We start from the raw sequence: 7,067 nt of genomic DNA on the forward strand, positions 1-7,067 counted from the left end.
TGAACTAAATTTGTGACGCCGTTAATGTCTTCTGTACAGATTGGTCGCTTTACTAACATTTCCGAAAACATTTCTAATTTACTTTCAACTTTTTTTCCAACTTTGAAATTCAATCGTAATAGGATAAATATGTATTAAAAATCAATTTTATAAATAACTGCTGCCCGCGACTTTTGTTCAACTTACTTGAGAAATGATTGGTTATCCATACAAAATTTCATCTCCTATTCACCCTCATTAAGATTTATTTTAGTGACAAAAGCAACCTATGTCCTTCTCCTAGGTACCATCTATATCTATACCAAAATTCATCAAGTTTGTTTTTTTATAATATCAAGTAACGGGACGAACAAGTCGTGCGCCTGGTGGTAAATGACACGCCTATCCATAACAGTTGCAGTGCTACTCAAAGCTTAAAATCGCAAAGATCTTAATCTTAGGGTCACCCTGAGACATAAGTTGAAAAGTCCCACGTGCCTGTAATTTGACCACACCCTTACCCTGGTGACCTATCACAAACTCGAATTTATTTTTACCGAAATAACGTTCGTTCGAATTTTCATTACCCCGAATACCGAATTATAACGAAACCATTGTTCTTTCAGGATCTGTTGGATATTTATCGCAAAGACACGATTATGTTCGATTAAGTTAGTTTAAGTTAGATTTAAAAGATAAAACATTTTCCTCTCAAAATTACTTTCGAGGTTATGAAAATTCGAGCAAACGTTATTTCTGGAAAATGTCATTTCGGACTTCTGATAAGTAACCCATTTCTTGACGTATTAGGAACTGTTTACGGTAGTTTCATAAGTGTATGTTTTAGTTTTATGTGTTGTTATAGTAGCAGTAGCAATCCAGGGAATACCTATTTCTACCGCCAAGCAGTAGTGTGAGCATTATTGCATTCCGGTTTAGAAGGGTAAGGGGTTACCTACCAGAAGTCCGAAATGACATTTTCCAGAAATAATGTTTGTTCAAATTTTCATAACCTCCAAAGTAATTTTGAGAGGAAAATTTTACTCTAATGCCTCTACAATGACACCAACAGGGCTCTCAGACAAATCCAGATCAAAAAACGGAGATACATTGTAAAAGTAAATAAATAAATAAATAATCTACGGCTCTGAGACGTGGTCACATACTATGAGCCTCATAAAAAAGCTCAAAGTCACTCAATGAGGTATGGAGCGAGCAATGCACGGCATTTCTCTACGTGATCGAATCAGAAATGAGGAGATCCGTAGAAGAACGAAAATCACCGACTAGCTCGAAAGATTGGCAAGTTAAAGTGGCACTGGGCAGGGCACATTGCTCGTAGAACTGGCGGCCGTTGGTGCAGAAAAATTCTAAGAAAATGGAGACCACGAACCCGAAGACGTTCAGTGGGACGACCCCTACTAGATGGACGGATGACCTGGTAAGGGCGGCGGGTAATGGATGCACGTCGAGTCCGATCGGCTGGTCTGAAAATCTTTGGGGGAGACCTATGTTCAGCAGGGGACGTCTTCCGGCTGACATGATGATGATGATGAAATAAATAAATAGTTAGCCTATGTACAGTCCCACTACTGGGTGCAGGTCTCCTCTCATAATTGGGTTGTAGTTCCCACGCGGAGAAAATGTGGATTAGGAACTTTACATACGATGTTTTCCTTCACCGAAATGCTCAGTAAATTGCACACTTAAATTTTGAAATACTTAAACTTAGACCCTCTTATTCAGAGGTGATGGGTTAAATCATTAGGCTACCACGTCTTGAAAAGTCGTACTGTACAATAACTTGGTCAAACATGTGGAACAATTTATTTATTTCTGTCCTGTACATATTTTTTTGCTTTAGAAATGAAAGCGTTACAGTGTATGTATTACCTCTTAAAGAAAGGATGAGAAACAGAGAAATAAAAACGGGAATATATTTTATTTAACTTCAAGAAATTAATGCATATAGAGCGGATGCCTTTCTTTGAAATCCCGGAATTACTGTATTATATATAGTTCTATAAGTTGCATATGTAACTAGAAATTTCTTTACTGTGGTATTTAGAAGATACATTTTATAGTTGTAATTAAAAATATGACTATTTTGTTTTTTAACCTTATCACGATGCGTGGCGGGTTAAGGCTAAAGACACTCAGTGTTCCTAACGATTTTAATAAAAAATATATAATTTTTGCAATTCTTCTTTTAATGGTGTTTAAATTTCAAACAAAAAACGGGACATCATATACGTATCCGTACGTGGAGGTAAAGAACTTTAAGTGCCAGATAGTTTTTTTTACTACAGATTTTATTTTTATTTTAGATTAGGAATTTAAAATCAACCTTAAGGGGCTCGAATAGAATATGTTGAATAAAAAACAAACGATGTTAGCAATTAATGTCTTTTTCCATTGCGTGATTTTTAGCACACTAAAGGAATGTTTGTAAAAACATATGAATTCCAAAATATGAACTTAAGGTCATTATTACTTTCATTATACTTTTCACCTACAGATATGTACATAATTATGTTGTTTCTGTTCTAGTTTGACATTTTGACGTAATTTTTATTTATTGATCTCGTCAAAGCCGAAAATGCATTTTACGGTATTAAAGACAATTTTGCAGTATCAGACTGACTCTAGATAATAGATCTTTTTCAAAATAACATACAGATTATTTTAATTAGGTAAAAATAATTTTTAAATATCCTTTAGAACGTTTTTACGCTTACAAGACCTTTTTCGGTAATGATACTCAACAATGGTTAGTTTGAAGAAATCCCTTTATAAGAAAAGCTTGCCTTTGTACATTAACACTTAAAATTGTTTGTTAAAATTTGTAATTTATATTGTGGTTTAATAAACTGTTTACACACATATTTATAATACCTTAAACATGTTGCGGTATTTTAACTTCACGTTTAAAAGTGTTACATTCTTTTAACCTAAAGTTTAAAAATTTCGTTATTTGTTGTCAAAACGCTTAAAAGTTTTACAGTCTAGTAACGTTTTAAAAATTTAAAAGTTTTCCGGTCTTTTAACCCAGCACTTGAAAATAACGCGGTCTTTTACCCCTAAACTTAATTCAATGACTGTTAAAAAAGGTCTGATAACATAATTTACACCAAATTATTTCTTGAAGACTTGTATTGTTTTTTAGCCTTTCTTTCTGGAATTAATTCAATAATTCTAATATGAACAACCCGGTCTCTAAAATTCCTCCGTTATCACTTTAGGCAATGGAAGCGATGGTGGCGGTCTGGCGGTGAACATTTATATCTTCAACAAATTTTGACCACTGCCTCGCCGTATAAGGAATTCGCGAAAAATCTGATGTTTCCATGATGATCTATCGATGACTCTGCGAAGAGAGAACCACGTGGAACCAAATCGGAAAATCTCACGGTAAATTTAAGTTCTCGTTTTAATTTATGGTTCTAAATAAACATTTATATAATTCAAGCTATTGTTTCCAACTGTTACTAAACAGAAATTCATTTGACACGTGATTTAATAAAATATTAAATAGAAAGCATTTTCGTTAAAACAATTTTTTTTTAAATATACTAAGAAAATGCAAATGTGTAATTCGAAGCTATCAGCAGTTCAAATGTGGAACCATGTATGTGACGTCATGAAAAAAATATGGCGGACAATGCTTTTTGTACCACGTGATTATTGACAATTGAACGATGCAATTAATTCAAAATCGTGATATCTAATTGGATACCGTTGATATTTTAAATGCTATAAACCTGTATATACCTGAACGTCCATTAATTTGGAATAATGGAAAATAAGCAGTACGTGTCATTATCAGTAAAAGAATTTTTAGTAGCAGTAGGCTCTTTGTGAAAGAGTTCTTCTAGGGAAATACTGCCTCCTTACCTATTTCTGCCGCCAAGGAGTAATGTGTGAATATTACTGCATTCTCGTTTTGAAGGGTAAGGGAGCTGGTGAAATTACAGGCAGATGGGACTTGGTAACTTATGTCTCATGATGACAGGCGCAGTGGCAGTGCCCCTCAGATCTTTGTGCTTTAAAGCTCTGACTGGCTATGCAACTGTTATGGACAGGAGTGTCGCTTACCACTAGGCGCACGACTATTTGTCCCCGCACTGGGTATTAAAAAAAACTCTACATGGCAACCTCAAAATCCAGGTGTTCTACAATATAATTCGCAATTGTTTAATTTGTATTTTAAAAAATGTTGTTGATTATTTTATTGCCCCGCCGTTACAAATGTAAAACAGCGAAAATGCAAAAACACATTAGGTATCAGATTTTCACAATATTTATTATTCAAAATGTGTTACAAACACATACATATTTTCTTCTTTCTACAATTGAACGTCGGAAAATTTCGAGAGAAAATATTTTCGTAGAAATTCTTTGTGAAAACTTTTACCTACATTATAAACATTTGTAATTAAATTAATATTGTCCTTTTTTTATGACACTAAGTAACGGGACGAACAAATCGTGTACCTGTCCATAACCTTTTCACTGCCACTGCCCCCGTCACCGCTCAGGGTGTATGATGTCTCAACATAACTTGACAAGTCACATGTGCCTGTAATTTCAGTAGCACCCTTGCCTTTCAAAACTGGGCCGCAGTAATGCTGAAATTACTGCTTGGCGGCGGAACTAGGTAAGGTGGCAGTACTTCTCTGGACGAACTCTTTCACAAGGAGCTCTACTGCTACTAACTACTTGTGAATTTATGCGTAAACTTTAAAATGTCATCGCCTCATTCAACCGTTTGTAGTTTTAAACGTCTCCGTTCCCTTCCAAGTTTATTCACATTTCCAATGCATATGTAAATTCAGGTGGAGAGGTCGAATTAATTTACCTGCTTTATATAAACGACTAGCTTCTTACCACAACCTTTGAATTATTTTTTTTATCTTAGACTAAACGATTAATTTATTAATGAATAATTAATTTATTTTTTAATTTACTGAACACGTCCAAGAGACACACGGCGTTCCTAACAATTTTTTTGGAAAAATACTTTTTTTTGTGCCTCAAAACACAACAGCGCGTTAAATAAAGTCACCGGTGGTTTTCGGACTCTTCGATACCAAAACCGTGTGCCACGTGTAACGGGTTAAATAAATATATTTTTAAATTTATGCCTATTTACTCAACGTTAAGTATTTTATATGATTTAAATTTGCATTTAGCTAATTAGTTTAGGATAATGTAGTCGATTTTATTATTACATTGGAAGGTTCTAGAACATTTGTAATTAGCTATAAAAAATACAGAAATAAATAAGTGTAACCTTACACTTTGTTCATTATAATTGACACTGTACTTAACTGTGATATAAAAAATTCTGACTGAAATTCAGGGCCAAATTGCACATGTATCCAAATACTGGCGTAACTCAAAAGTGATGAAAATGAGAAAACACGATTGGTAAAATTTTAAAAAATCTGAAAGAATATTATAGCGACTGAGGGGATTATTTTTATTTATGCATTGTAATTAGTTAACGGAAATATAATTTTTTAAGTTCCATTCAATAATTTCCATTCAAAACTTTCAAATCGTGTTTTGTCAATTCCATCATTCTTGTGTTACGACAGTACCAATTTAGTTCGTTGTGCGAAATATTAGAAACTCAAGTTCAAAATTAGAAGATAATACAATAGTTAAAGTAGTAACATACTTTTTTATTGCAAAAAACATAAGCGCTCGAAACCAAAAATTGAATTACACTAAAATATTTTATATTATTTTATTTTATTAATAATAAAAAATGTAGATTTAATACATTTATATAAAATAACGTTTAGCGTATCGGAATGTAAGTAAATATGTTAGGTAGGCTTGAAAAGATAGTGCAGTAAATTTTGAAATACAGACAGCAATCTGTGTGAAGAGTTTAGATAAGCCTAGAAAATTATTGCAAATAATAGCAAAGCTAGATAGTGTTATCTTGCATTATAGTATCACAATGCAATTAAAGATAATTAAACCTATGTAAACACGCACCTGTCCGTGTATCAATTAAGCTAGTTAAATGTTCAAACGTTTGTTCAATTGTTTTTACTGTGCATCACTAATCACTGACTTGTGAAAAAATTATAGCACCAAGTAAAATTTTTAAATTCTTGCAAATATCCAACACATCCACAGAGGTGAGCGCGAGTGAACTTTAACCGCAACTTGTCACATAAACTTTACTACATAACACATTTTCAAGAAATATTTAAATCACGGATTGTCAAAAACTTGGGTTTTCGCACTTGTGACACTTTACACTTGGCGGTTTTAACGTCTATAAGGCAAAGGTGAAAAGTCACACAATTTTAAATGTATTCGATGAAAGTTCGGAATTTTTGAAATTTAAATTTGTAACGTCCTGCGACCGCTGCGCGCCGGCGGGTGAGCACGATCGACTGGAGTCGCACGCGCAGCTCAACTCGGGCCTGCGCTGAATACAGAAATCAACAACATTTCCTGTTAGCTCACATTGCTTGGGATGACTGTGGTTTTATTAAAACGGCATAACTTTCAATTTCTATTACAATAACCTTTTTCAGCTATCTGCTTTAGAGTTTTTAAGTTACGAATATCTTGAGAAAACAAATCAAATTGTAGGTGTTTTTTAAACATGGCCACAATTTAACATTATGGAAAAACTCTAAATTTACAACAGAACAGTATAACATGCTAAAACTTATTTTCTGGTATACTATTTTCAATGTAAATCAAAGGAAAATTATATCAAAAGTCTTTAAATTAAAGAGCATGGTCCGAATGTTTGCTATCCCTAAAAACCTGTTTAGTCAGCCGCTGTATGCAACCACAGCCTTTGAAGTCCCTAGAGAAATATAGCTTACTTCCTCTATCGCCACGTTTGTGTCTACTACACCAGAAAAGGACAGCATGATTTCTTAATCTGGTTTTATATTAAAGTTACTAAAACACAACCAATAAGAAAACGCTGTAAGTAACGCCATTTAAGTGTATTTTATTATGGATCTAACTTTCAAAACGGTAAAATACATTTTCAAATACGTTTATCTCCAATTTCATGACATTAAAGAAACAGATAGATGAAAATGTTT

General features: G+C 33.5%; 1 protein-coding gene across 1 annotated transcript in view; it reads right to left on the reverse strand.

The window, feature by feature from the left end:
• Window positions 1-6,383, reverse strand: part of LOC113239820 (putative transcription factor SOX-15) — a 196,240-nt gene extending 189,857 nt beyond the window's left edge. The window contains exon 1 of the mRNA XM_026476961.1: window positions 5,989-6,383. The gene's annotated coding sequence lies outside the window, so the exon portion shown is untranslated. The remainder of the gene's footprint in view (window positions 1-5,988) is intronic.
• Between the last annotated feature and the right edge of the window lie 684 nt (window positions 6,384-7,067).

Source organism: Hyposmocoma kahamanoa, unplaced genomic scaffold (genome assembly GCF_003589595.1).
Source record: "Hyposmocoma kahamanoa isolate Upper Pololo Valley unplaced genomic scaffold, ASM358959v1 116, whole genome shotgun sequence".
In the NCBI taxonomy this organism is placed as follows: domain Eukaryota; kingdom Metazoa; phylum Arthropoda; class Insecta; order Lepidoptera; family Cosmopterigidae; genus Hyposmocoma; species Hyposmocoma kahamanoa.